This window comes from Hoplias malabaricus, unplaced genomic scaffold (genome assembly GCF_029633855.1).
Source record: "Hoplias malabaricus isolate fHopMal1 unplaced genomic scaffold, fHopMal1.hap1 scaffold_29, whole genome shotgun sequence".
NCBI classification, from domain to species: Eukaryota; Metazoa; Chordata; class Actinopteri; order Characiformes; family Erythrinidae; genus Hoplias; species Hoplias malabaricus.
The window spans coordinates 1,808,407-1,822,078 of NW_027101104.1; the positions used below are offsets into that span (position 1 = coordinate 1,808,407).

The following is a 13,672-nucleotide window of genomic DNA, read 5'->3' on the forward strand; positions in this document are numbered from 1 at the left end:
GTATTCGGGTTTGTGCCCGGCCCGTTACAGGCCGGGCGAAGGAAGCCATTCGAACAAGAGACAATTTTTGCCAATATATTTCAAGCCGGGTGCCTTCCACCCCCGTGCAGGGGGGGAAAGGTCATTGAACCTGGGCGTCACCACCGGACCGAGGAGTTACGGCCCGGGGGACGATCGCCCGAGTAGGTGCCCGAGACTTACGTGGTTTAGGAGACCGGGGTCTAGGCACCCGCCGTTCCCGGCGAGGCCCAGGGGTTTGGTTCGCTGCGTTACGGGTCCCGGTCTAAGGCATTCAGGCGTGCGCTCAAAGCCAAGCTCTCCACCCCGGAGGGTATGAGCGAGGCCCGGTGGTACGCTCCCAAGTCCCCGCTTAGGGGAAGGCGCTGGGTAGATCCCACCTAGTCAGGACCGGCGGGCACCGGCCGTCTCCTTTCGGGTGTTTATAAACGCATCCGGGGTTCGTGAGGCCCCTTCAACTCGCGCACCGGCCTTAGACTATTATACGGTCCGTCTCTGCGAAGCCAACATCGGGGGTATTTTGCATGCGCTCTTAAGCTCCGCTCTAACCCCGTGAGGGGAAAGAGTTTCGCCCGGCGGTACGCTCCCGTCCACCACCGCCCCCTGTGCCGGGGGGATGGGTTCAGGGAGATCCCACCGAGGCCGGCGAGCACCGGCCAACGCCCTGGGGGTGAGTAAGCCCCTTTGACTCGCGCACGCACAATCAAGCCTTCAACGATCAATGGTTTTTTGGGTTTAACTACCCGGCGGGCGGCTCCGGCGCCACTCTTCCCCCCGCGAACGGGAGGGGCGGACCGGGGTACCTATGCACCTAAGGCGGTCCTCGCATAACCCCGAGTTCCGAAGCCGGCTCGCTACGTCCACCCACCCGGAGGGGGGAGAGACTCACGTCGGCCGACGACGAAAGGTACGAGGCTTCTGCGGTCCATACCTTGAAGGTACCCGCCGGGGGGGAGGTTCGGCCTCTCGAGTCCGACTCGACAACCGGCACGGACGGCGGGCGCCGACCGCGGCCAGGTCACCGTTATTGATCCTTCCGCAGGTTCCCCTACGAAAACCTTGTTACGACTTTTACTCCCTCTAGATGTCCGGGTTCGATCGACTTCCCATCGCCCGGAGGCGACCCCCGTTCGAGGGCCGCCCCGGGGACGGTCCGAGGACCTCACCGAGGCATCCGATCGGTAGTAGCGACGGGCGGTGTGTACAAAGGGCAGGGACTTAATCGACGCGGGCTGGTGACCCGCGCCTACTTGGAATTCCTCGTTCGAGGGGAATAGTTGCAATCCCCTGTCCCCAGCGGGGAATGGCGTTCATAGGATTGCCCGCACCTCTCGGCGTAGGGTAACTTACATGTTGAACCAGCCATTGTAGCTCACGTGCGACCCCGGACTTCTAAGGGCATCACAGACCTGTTATTGCTCCATTTCTCAAGTGGCTTCTGTGCCACAAATCGCTCTAAGAAGTTTAGCCACCGACCGCTGATTCCCACCGGGCGAACCCCAACCTTCAGGCCCGCGGTAAGCGGGAGGGCACCGGGGAGGGGAGAGGGAAGGCGAAGGCGAAGGACGGACAACCCACACCCGGAGAGCGGAACGAGGTGCGGACGGCATCGGGGAGGGAACCGAACGCGAAGGGGAGAGGCCGGAGCCACCCACTCGACGCAGAACTGAACCCCCGTCAACCGCATCACCTCCCCGAACCGATCCGGGGTAGAACCGGACCCCCGCCGAAACCCCCAACACCCCCACCCCGATGGGGACCCCCCGCGAACGGGGACCTTCGGGGATAGAGTCCGACCCAGGAGAGGGGCCGTGTAACTACTTAAAGGATGGGATCTCGTTCGTTACCGGAATTGACCAGACGAATCGCTCCACGAACTACCAACGGCCATGCACCACCACCCACAGAATCGAGAAAGAGCCGTCAATCTGTCAATCCTTACCGTGTCCGGGCCGGGTTAGGTTCCCCGCGTTGAGTCAAATTAAGCCGCAAGCTCCACTCCTGGTGGTGCCCTTCCGTCAATTCCTTTAAGTTTCAGCTTTGCAACCGTACTCCCCCCAGAGCCCAAAGACTCGTGGTTTCCCGGACGCTGCCCGGCGGGTCATAGTCGTTAACCCAACGCCGCCGGATCGCGGGTCGGCATAGTTTACGGTCGGAACTACGACGGTACCTGATCGTCTTCGATCCTCCGACTTTCGTTCTTGATTAATGAAAACATTCTTGGCAAATGCCTTCGCTTTTGTCCGTCCCGCACCGGTCTACGAATTTCACCTCTCTCGGTGCGGTACGAATGCCCCCGGCCGTCCCTCTTAATCATGACCTTTGGTCCGTCAAACCCACGAAATAGGACCAAGAGAGCGGTCGGATACCCCCCCGGCTCGGGGAACCGTGCGGCGGCCAGAAAACGGCCCCGCCCGGCCGCCTCGCCGAAGAGCTCCGACTCGCCCCCCATGGGAAGGCCTTATTCCATTATTCCTAGCTCAGTCCATTCAAGGCACGCTTCGGCCTGCTTTGAGCACTCTGTTTTGTTCAAAGTAAACGCACCGGACCCTTCCGCCCCCCACGTATTCAACCGCGGCGGACGACCCAGCTAAGGGCCTCTCCGCGGAGGAAGGGAGCAGAGGACACCGGATGAGTAGGGACAAGGTCCCGCGACCTCCACCCAGAGACCCGCGGGGGGTCCCCAACCCCCCCGGAGAGGGGCAGCTTCCCACCGCGAAGTCCGGACGGGCAGAGGCCCGGCAGCCGGGACCCGTCCCCGGATCCAACTACGAGCTTTTTAACTGCAGCAACGTTAACATACGCTATTGGAGCTGGAATTACCGCGGCTGCTGGCACCAGACTTGCCCTCCAATGGGTCCTCACCCACGGACGTAGATTGAGTTCATTTCGGTCCCGAAACCTTCAAACGGGGCCTCGCACCGATATTTTTCGTCACTACCTCCCCGTGTCGGGAATGGGTAATTTGCGCGCCTGCTGCCTTCCTTGGATGTGGTAGCCGTTTCTCAGGCTCCCTCTCCGGAATCGAACCCAGATTCCCCGTTACCCGTGGTCACCACACGTAGTCCCGTAGACTACCGTCGAAAGTTGATAGGGCAGACACTCGAATGAGACGTCGCCGCCCCGAAGGGCTCTGCGATCGGCCAAAGGTTATCTAGAGTCACCAAAGCGGACCCGACCGGAGTCGGGAGGGGGTTTTTTGGTTCTGATAAATGCACGTATCCGTGGGGGGCGCCGAGGGGGGAAGGTGAACCAGTCACCGACCACCTCGAAACGGCACCCCCACTTCCAACGCTTCGTTTGCATGTATTAGCTCTGGAATTACCACAGTTATACCAAGTAACGTGTGGAGCGATCAAAGGAACCATAACTGATTTAATGAGCCATTCGCAGTTTCACTGTACCAACGCCCGTGTGTACTTAGACTTGCATGGCTTAATCTTTGAGACAAGCATATGATACTGGCAGGATCAACCAGGCCGATCCCTCTGGTACTCAAACCCGGCTTGGGGAAAGAGAGAGAGTCGGTGGTGCGTGGAACTCGACCCCCCGAAGGAGGAAGAGACGCGCACCGCGGAAAGGCTTTTCGAACGAGACCCCCCGGAGGTGGGTCTGCAATCGGGGGTTTGACTACTTGGAAAATGTACGATTCAAGGCCCGGACGGTGCAGGCTAGGGGCCGGTTCCTTCCCTCAATAGGATCCCGACCCTAAGGCACCACCGACTCGGACCTTTTAACGGACCCAAACTGCGGTGGAAATTAGACCGACGGATCGGCTAAGTCTCCCTCGGAACGATTCTGGGACAAGCGGACCCCCTGTTACGGGGGGTCCACGAGCCATGGAGGCTGGAGCACGTGGCGGGGAGGATCGTTCTAAAAGCCGGTATTATTTCGGATTAGAAGCCTGCCCCTGGTGCTCCGGGTATGCCGCATTTCGAACGGGCGTAAAGGACGTCCGTTTAAGGGAAGAGAATGGAAGAGAATTTCCTGGCCCCCTCAAAGCGCGAGGAGGTCGGCATAGGTTTTACGGTACGCCCCCCCCGGAGCCGTCTGATGTTCAGAAGACGAAGGGTTTTGCCCCCAATCTCGTAAGGTCGAGGGCTCACCACCGAACTTCCAGCCGCGGTCCTTGGTAGGACCGATACGCGGACAAGCCGCAAAATCCTGGCCCCCTCGCAGTGCGAGGAGGTCGGCAAAGGTTTTACGATTCGCCCCCCGGAGCCTACGGTTAGTTTTCTCGATTTAAGAAGACGAAGGGGGTCGGGGCCCGGGAACCGTAAACCGAGCGCCTCTTCCCCTGCGAACTTCCAGCCGCGGTCCTTGGTAGGACCGATACGCGGACAAGCCGCAAATCCTGGCCCCCTCGCAGTGCGAGGAGGTCGGCAAAGGTTTTACGATTCGCCCCCCCGGAGCCTACGGTTAGTTTTCTCGATTTAAGAAGACGAAGGGGGTCGGGGCCCGGGAACCGTAAACCGAGCGCCTCTTCCCCTGCGAACTTCCAGCCGCGGTCCGTTTAAAAAGACCGATCCGTGACACCTCTAATGCGCTCTTTGCCTCCGGCCGTTTCCAGCGCGGGGGCCCGGTGGTGCGCTCCCAAGTCCCCGCGGAGGGGAAAATCTGGGAGATCCCACATTAGACCAAGCGGAACGCCGGTCTTCGCCTCGGGGGTTTGTATGCCCCTTTCGACTCGCGCACGGGCAAGAGTTAGGTTAGGAACGGGGACAACTGCCGGCGGGCGGCCCGTCGCACCCACCCCGCAAGTGGGCAGGTGGTCGGTGGCCTGTGGACCCGCCGCTCGGATTCGTTTATAGTAGGAACCATAACGGGGTACAACCCTCATACGCTCGACCCCCTCACGCCCAGAGAAGTGTTCACCTCCCTGGGCATATATCGAACGAATCATCGGGATTGAAGGGGAGGCCACCCAAACCATCCCCTTAGCCCAGAGGGGTGCCAGTCCTCGGGCTTCGGTATTCGCATCACCGGGGTCTATGGAGGTCTCGACTTAGGTTTTGAAAACCTCCAGAGGGGGGGCCGGATTAACCACCACCCTAGCCCAGAGGGGTGCCAGTCCTCGGGCTTCGGTATTCGCATCACCGGGGTCTATGGAGGTCTCGACTTAGGTTTTGAAAACCTCCAGAGGTGGGGCCGGATTAACCACCACCCTAGCCCAGAGGGGTGCCAGTCCTCGGGCATGTCACTTCGCATCACCGGGGTTCTATGGAGGTCTCGACTTAGGTTTTAAAAACCTCCAGAGGGTGGGGGCATATCTTATCCCCACCCTAGCCCAGAGGGGTGCCAGTCCTCGGGCATGTCATTTCGCATCACCGGGGTCTACGGAGGTCTCGACTTAGGTTTTGAAAACCTCCAGAGGGTGGGGGCATATCTTATCCCCACCCTAGCCCAGAGGGGTGCCAGTCCTCGGGCTTCGGTATTCGCATCACCGGGGTCTACGGAGGTCTCGACTTAGGTTTTGAAAACCTCCAGAGGGTGGGGCCTGACTTACCACCAACCCTTAGCCCAGAGGTGTGCCACTCCTCGGGCATGGAATTCGCATCAACGGGGTCTACGGATGTCTCGACTTAGGTTTTGAACACATCCAGGGAAGCAGAGCGGACATTCCCATTATTTCAAGCCCATCGGGAAGCCACTCCTTTGGGCATAGCGTTTCGCATCGCTGTTACCCAAACTTACGTCTGATTTAATGCCTCCCTAATATCCCGACGGCACCAGGCTGAGAAACCATATGCCCACAGGATTTGAGGCGTTGGAACCTCGTTCGCATAGCCGACAACGATGAACCTCCCTCGGACTCGCTACGAGGCTTGAGGAGGGTCCTGATTTTCTTAAAATCTCAGGTGAGGGACTTAGAAAATTTTCACTTTAAAACCACAGACCTCCAGAGGAGAGACCAAGCTTATCACAACCTTAGCCCAGAGGGCGTCACTCCTCGGGCATGTCACTTCGCATCACCGGGGGTCCATGGATGTCTCGACTTAGGTTTTGAACACATCCAGAAGGGGGGGCCGGATTAACCACCACCCTTAGCCCAGAGGGGTGCCAGTCCTCGGGCTTTAAATTCGCTTCGCCGGGGTCTATGGAAGTCATTTTTTAGACCTCCAGAGGGGAGGCAACCCAAACCATCCCCTTAGCCCAGAGGTGTGCCACTCCTCGGGCTTGTGTATTCGCATCACCGGGGTCCATGGAAGTCATTTTAGACATCCAGAGGGGAGGCCACCCTAACCATCCCCTTAGCCCAGAGGGGTGCCAGTCCTCGGGCTTTAAATTCGCTTCGCCGGGGTCTATGGAAGTCATTTTTAGACCTCCAGAGGGGAGGCAACCCAAACCATCCCCTTAGCCCAGAGGTGTGCCAATCCTCGGGCTTGTGTATTCGCATCACCGGGGTCCATGGAAGTCATTTTAGACATCCAGAGGGGAGGCCACCCTAACCATCCCCTTAGCCCAGAGGGGTGCCAGTCCTCGGGCTTTAAATTCGCTTCGCCGGGGTCTATGGAAGTCATTTTTAGACCTCCAGAGGGGAGGCAACCCAAACCATCCCCTTAGCCCAGAGGTGTGCCACTCCTCGGGCTTGTGTATTCGCATCACCGGGGTCCATGGAAGTCATTTTAGACATCCAGAGAGTGGGGCCGGTCTTACCACCACCCTTAAGCCCAGAGGGCGTCACTCCTCGGGCATGAAATTCGGATTACCGGGGTCTATGGATGTCTCAACTTAGGTTTTGAACACATCCAGAGGGGAGGCCACCCAAACCATCCCCTTAGCCCGGAGGTGTGCACCTCCTCGGGCTTCAAATTCGAATCACCGGGGTCCATGGAAGTCATTTTAGACATCCAGAGAGTGGGGCCGGTCTTACCACCACTCTTAGCCCAGAGGGCGCCACTCCTCGGGCATGAAATTCGCATCACCGGGGTCCATGGAAGTCAGTTTAGACCTCCAGAGAGTGGGGCCGGTCTTACCACCACTCTTAAGCCCAGAGGGCGTCACTCCTCGGGCATGAAATTCGGATTACCGGGGTCTATGGATGTCTCAACTTAGGTTTTGAACACATCCAGAGGGGAGGCCACCCAAACCATCCCCTTAGCCCGGAGGTGTGCACCTCCTCGGGCTTGAAATTCGAATCACCGGGGTCCATGGAAGTCAGTTTAGACCTCCAGAGAGTGGGGCCGGTCTTACCACCACCCTTAAGCCCAGAGGGCGTCACTCCTCGGGCATGGAATTCGCATCAACGGGGTCTACGGATGTCTCGACTTAGGTTTTGAACACATCCAGGGAAGCAGAGCGGACATTCCCATTATTTCAAGCCCATCGGGAAGCCACTCCTTTGGGCATAGCGTTTCGCATCGCTGTTACCCAAACTTACGTCTGATTTAATGCCTCCCTAATATCCCGACGGCACCAGGCTGAGAAACCATATGCCCACAGGATTAGAGGCGTCTGAACCCCTTTCGCATAGCCGACAACGATGAACCTCCCTCGGACTCGCTACGAGGCTTGAGGAGGGTCCTGATTCTCTTAAAATCTCAGGTGAGGGACTTAGAAAATATTCACTTTAAAACCACAGACCTCCAGAGGAGAGACCGGGCTTATCACAACCTTAGCCCAGAAGGCACCACTCTTCGGGCATGTCACTTCGCATCACCGGGGTCCATGGAAGTCTCGACTTAGGTTTTGAACGCATCCAGAGGGTGGGAGCCGGACTTACCACCACCCTTAGCCCAGAGGGCGTCACTCCTCGGGCATAAAATTCGGATAACCGGGGTCCATGGAAGTCAATTTTGACCTCCAGAGAGGGGGGGGGCCTGGCTTACCACCACCCTAAGCCCAGAGGGCGTCACTCCTCGGGCATGAAATACGCTACACCGGGGTCCATGGAAGTCAGTTTAGACCTCCAGAGAGGGGGGGGGCCGGGCTTACCACCACCCTTAGCCCAGAGGGCACCACTCCTCGGGCTTGAAATTCGCATCACCGGGGTCCATGGAAGTCTCGACTTAGGTTTTGGAAACCTCCAGAGGGGGGGCTGCACTTACCACCACCCTTAGCCCAGAGGTTCATCACTCCTCGGGCATGAAATTCGGATAACCGGGGTCCATGGAAGTCAGTTTAGACCTCCAGAGAGTGGGGCCGGGCTTACCACCACCCTAAGCCCAGAGGGCGTCACTCCTCGGGCATGAAATTCAGATAACCGGGGTCCATGGAAGTCAGTTTAGACCTCCAGAGAGTGGGGCCGGGCTTACCACCACCCTAAGCCCAGAGGGCGTCACTCCTCGGGCATGAAATTCGGATAACCGGGGTCCATGGAAGTCTCGACTTAGGTTTTGGAGACCTCCAGAGGGGGGGCCGGGCATACCACCACCCTTAGCCCAGAGGGCGTCACTCCTCGGGCATGAAATACGCTATACCGGGGTCCATGGAAGTCAGTTTTGACCTCCAGAGAGGGGGGGCCTGGCTTACCACCACCCTAGCCGAGAGGGCGTCACTCCTCGGGCATGAAATTCGCTTCACCGGGGTCCATGGAAGTCATTTTAGACCTCCAGAGAGGGGGGGCTGCACTTACCACCACCCTAGCCGAGAGGGCGTCACTCCTCGGGCATGAAATTCGGATCACCGGGGTCCATGGAAGTCAGTTTAGACCTCCAGAGAGTGGGGCCGGGCTTACCACCACCCTAAGCCCAGAGGGCGTCACTCCTCGGGCATGAAATTCGGATAACCGGGGTCCATGGAAGTCTCGACTTAGGTTTTGGAGACCTCCAGAGGGGGGGCCGGGCATACCACCACCCTTAGCCCAGAGGGCGTCACTCCTCGGGCATGAAATACGCTTAACCGGGGTCCATGGAAGTCAATCTAGACCTCCAGAGAGGGGGGGCCGGGCTTACCACCACCCTTAGCCCAGAGGTGTGCTCCTCATCGGGCATCAAATTCGCATCACCGGGGTCCATGGAAGTCATTCGAGACCTCCAGAGGGGGGGGCCGAGCATACCACCACCCTTAGCCCAGAGGTGAGTCACTCCTCGGGCATCAAATTCGCATCACCGGGGTCCATGGAAGTCAGTTTAGACTTCCAGAGGGGGGGCCGAGCATACCACCACCCTTAGCCCAGAGGTGTGCTCCTCATCGGGCATCAAATTCGCATCACCGGGGTCCATGGAAGTCATTCGAGACCTCCAGAGGGGGGGCCGAGCATACCACCACCCTTAGCCCAGAGGTGAGTCACTCCTCGGGCATCAAATTCGCATCACCGGGGTCCATGGAAGTCAGTTTAGACTTCCAGAGGGGGGGCCGAGCATACCACCACCCTTAGCCCAGAGGTGTGCTCCTCATCGGGCATCAAATTCGCATCACCGGGGTCCATGGAAGTCATTCGAGACCTCCAGAGGGGGGGCCGAGTATACCACCACCCTTAGCCCAGAGGTGAGTCACTCCTCGGGCATCAAATTCGCATCACCGGGGTCCATGGAAGTCAGTTTAGACCTCCAGAGGGGGGGCCGAGCATACCACCACCCTTAGCCCAGAGGTGAGTCACTCCTCGGGCATCAAATTCGCATCACCGGGGTCCATGGAAGTCAGTTTAAACATCCAGAGGGGGGGGGCCGAGCATACCACCACCCTTAGCCCAGAGGTGTGCTCCTCATCGGGCATCAAATTCGCATCACCGGGGTCCATGGAAGTCATTCGAGACCTCCAGAGGGGGGGCCGAGTATACCACCACCCTTAGCCCAGAGGTGAGTCACTCCTCGGGCATCAAATTCGCATCACCGGGGTCCATGGAAGTCAGTTTAGACCTCCAGAGGGGGGGCCGAGCATACCACCACCCTTAGCCCAGAGGTGAGTCACTCCTCGGGCATCAAATTCGCATCACCGGGGTCCATGGAAGTCAGTTTAAACATCCAGAGGGGGGGGCCGAGCATACCACCACCCTTAGCCCAGAGGTGTGCTCCTCATCGGGCATCAAATTCGCATCACCGGGGTCCATGGAAGTCAGTTTAGACCTCCAGAAAGGGGGGCCGAACCTACCACCAACCTTAGCCCAGAGGGCGTCACTCCTCGGGCTTCAAACTCCCATCGCCGGGGTCCCATGGAAGTCTCGACTTAGGTTTTGAACCGTTCCGGGGTCACCTCCAGTGAGATAACGCGGAAATCTCACTATATTCATGCCCACAGGCGAACCAGAGCCTTGGGCTTGTCATAGTTACATACGGTGTACCCAAACTTTCGTCTTTTCTAAAGGAACCCTAATGTCCTGACGGCACCGCACTGGAAACCCCCATGCCCTCTGAATTTTTACCTCTCCGAGGTGCTCCGTTTTGGGCTTGCTACCTAGGGCGAAGAGGGTCAGAAATTTTTCTAAGTCCTACTTTAAAACGTCCCACTGGGAGAACACTAGGGTTAGCACTTTGCCAAAAAATCACGGCTGAATGCAATTTTCACGCCTCGCACCCTTTGTTCGTTTAGATTTAACAAAAAAATCAACCGACCCCCCTTTTTAACAACGCTTTGCCGAATTTAGCTCACTTTTCCCGGCCTGGAATATCTCACGCTTGCCCCCCACGGTACTTACCTCCGGGGAAGACACCCCCGTCGCTGCCAACGCCCATGCCCGGCCCAGGCTCACCCGACTCGGCCTCGCTCGCTCCATCGCCCGCTCCAAACCTCCGGGGAGAAGACCCCCATCGCCGCCAACGCCCATGCCCGGCCCAGGCTCACCCGACTCGGCCTCGCTCGCTACATCGCCCCGCTCCAAACCTCCGGGGCTGGACCTCCACCAACCCAGCGCACCTCTCGAACCTATCCGGCCCACACTTAAGCACTCCTCCTCGGACTAAACCATCCAGCCCGCGCCGCTGGAACGAGCGCCCACTGGAAGACCTGAGCCTCAAACCCGCGTGCATTGCGGTTCTCTATCTCCCCGGGCTCGGAGCACTTTTCTCGGCCATGGGACCTCCAGGGGGGGCCCTTCATGGCTCCGTCAATATTCCTTTAAGTCTCACTCCGCCCACTGGAAGACCCGAGCCCCAAACCCGCGCGCTTTACGGTTCTCTATCTCCCCGGGCTCGGGGCACTTTTCTCGGCCATGGGACCTCCAGGGGGGGCCCCTCTTAGCTCCGTCATCATTTCTTTAAGTCTCACTCCGCCCACTGGAAGACCCGAGCCCCAAACCCGCGCGCTTTACGGTTCTCTATCTCCCCGGGCTCGGGGCACTTTTCTCGGCCATGGGACCTCCAGGGGGGGCCCTTCATGGCTCCGTCAATATTCCTTTAAGTCTCACTCCGCCCACTGGAAGACCCGAGCCCCAAACCCGCGCGCTTTACGGTTCTCTATCTCCCCGGGCTCGGGGCACTTTTCTCGGCCATGGGACCTCCAGGGGGGGCCCTTCATGGCTCCGTCAATATTCCTTTAAGTCTCACTCCGCCCACTGGAAGACCCGAGCCCCAAACCCGCGCGCTTTACGGTTCTCTATCTCCCCGGGCTCGGAGCACTTTTCTCGGCCATGGGACCTCCAGGGGGGGCCCTTCATGGCTCCGTCAATATTCCTTTAAGTCTCACTCCGCCCACTGGAAGACCCGAGCCCCAAACCCGCGCGCTTTACGGTTCTCTATCTCCCCGGGCTCGGGGCACTTTTCTCGGCCATGGGACCTCCAGGGGGGGCCCCTCATGGCTCCGTCATCATTCCTCTAAGTCTCATTCCGCCCACTGCGATACCCGAGGCCTTTAACCGCGGCGTTCACGGTTCTCTATCACCCCGGGCTCGGGGCACTTTTCTCGGCCATGGGACCTCCAGGGGAGGCCCTTCCTGGCTCCGTCATCATTCCTCTAAGTCTCATTCCGCCCACTGCGATACCCGAGGTCTTTAACCGCGGCGTTCACGGTTCTCTATCACCCCGGGCTCGGAGCACTTTTCTCGGCCATGGGACCTCCAGGGGAGGCCCCTCATGGCTCCGTCATCATTCCTCTAAGTCTCATTCCGCCCACTGCGATACCCGAGGTCTTTAACCGCGGCGTTCACGGTTCTCTATCACCCCGGGCTCGGAGCACTTTTCTCGGCCATGGGACCTCCAGGGGAGGCCCCTCATGGCTCCGTCATCATTCCTCTAAGTCTCATTCCGCCCACTGCGATACCCGAGGTCTTTAACCGCGGCGTTCACGGTTCTCTATCACCCCGGGCTCGGAGCACTTTTCTCGGCCATGGGACCTCCAGGGGAGGCCCCTCATGGCTCCGTCATCATTCCTCTAAGTCTCATTCCGCCCACTGCGATACCCGAGGTCTTAGACCGCGGCGTTCACGGTTCTCTATCACCCCGGGCTCGGAGCACTTTTCTCGGCCATGGGACCTCCAGGGGAGGCCCCTCATGGCTCCGTCAATATTCCTCTAAGTCTCATTCCGCCCACTGCGATACCCGGGCTCAGAGCATGTACTTCGGCCATGGGACCACAAGAGGGCGCCCTTCTTCAGAAACTGCTGACATCCAGGACCATTCAAGGGAGCGACCTGCCTCCCTATGCCCGCCACCGGCTCCCTCTAACCGGTGTACTGGCTCTCGGGGCCCGCGCCCCAGAGAACCAGAGTTTCGGAAATTGCACTAAGTCCAGACATCCAGGACCATTCAAGGGAGCGACCTGCCTCCCTATGCCCGCCACCGGCTCCTTCTAACCGGTGTACTGGCTCTCGGGGCCCGCGCCCCAGAGAACCAGAGTTTCGGAAATTGCACTAAGTCCAGACATCCAGGACCATTCAAGGGAGCGACCTGCCTCCCTATGCCCGCCACCGGCTCCCTCTAACCGGTGTACTGGCTCTCGGGGCCCGCGCCCCAGAGAACCAGAGTTTCGGAAATTGCACTAAGTCCAGACATCCAGGACCATTCAAGGGAGCGACCTGCCTCCCTATGCCCGCCACCGGCTCCTTCTAACCGGTGTACGGACTCTCGGGGCCCGCGCCCCAGAGAACCAGAGTTTCGGAAATTGCACTAAGTCCGATTTTCGCCCACTACGAGACCTAAAACCGTCATCCAGGATTTCACAGGGGAGTACCCACCTCCCCTATGCCCGCCACCGGCTCCCTCTAACCGGTGTACGGAGTCTCCGGGGCCCGCGCCCCAGAGAACCAGACCTGGACCGGGGGTTTGCTTTCGCCTTCCCCCCGACAAATGTTTGAGTGGACGGGATGACTTTCAATGGATCGCGGTATATGCACCCGCTCTGCCACTTATGACACCCGCACTCAGAATCAGGTCGTTTACGAGTCATTTCGCACCCCGGATCAAGGAACATGCGCTTAGGGACGGAAGGGCGGACCGAGGCGTTCGTTAGCCCCGGCCCTGGTTCCAGTCTCGTGCGGCTCTGGTCACCGGCGGCGGAGCGGAGTTTCCCCCGCCGCGCGCCGCGGCTATCCCGGACCAACCGTATCGAACCTCGGGCACGGACGTATCGCTCCTTCTAGGCGGGATTCCGACTTAGAGGCGTTCAGTCGTAAGCCCTCGGATGGTAGCCTTGCACCATTGGCTCCACAGCCAAGCGCGAATACCAAGTATCCGAACCCGCGGTTCCTCTCGTACTGAGCGGGGTTTCTATCGGAGCAACGCCACATCAGTAGGGTAAAACTAACCTGTCTCACGACGGTCTAAACCCAGCTCACGTTCCC

The 13,672-nt window shown here is 59.1% G+C and overlaps 1 pseudogene; it reads right to left on the bottom strand.

Annotated features, from left to right (window-relative positions):
• Nucleotides 1–13,174: 13,174 nt before the first annotated feature.
• The window catches only part of LOC136684571 (28S ribosomal RNA), a 4,634-nt pseudogene continuing 4,136 nt past the window's right edge, over nt 13,175–13,672 (bottom strand).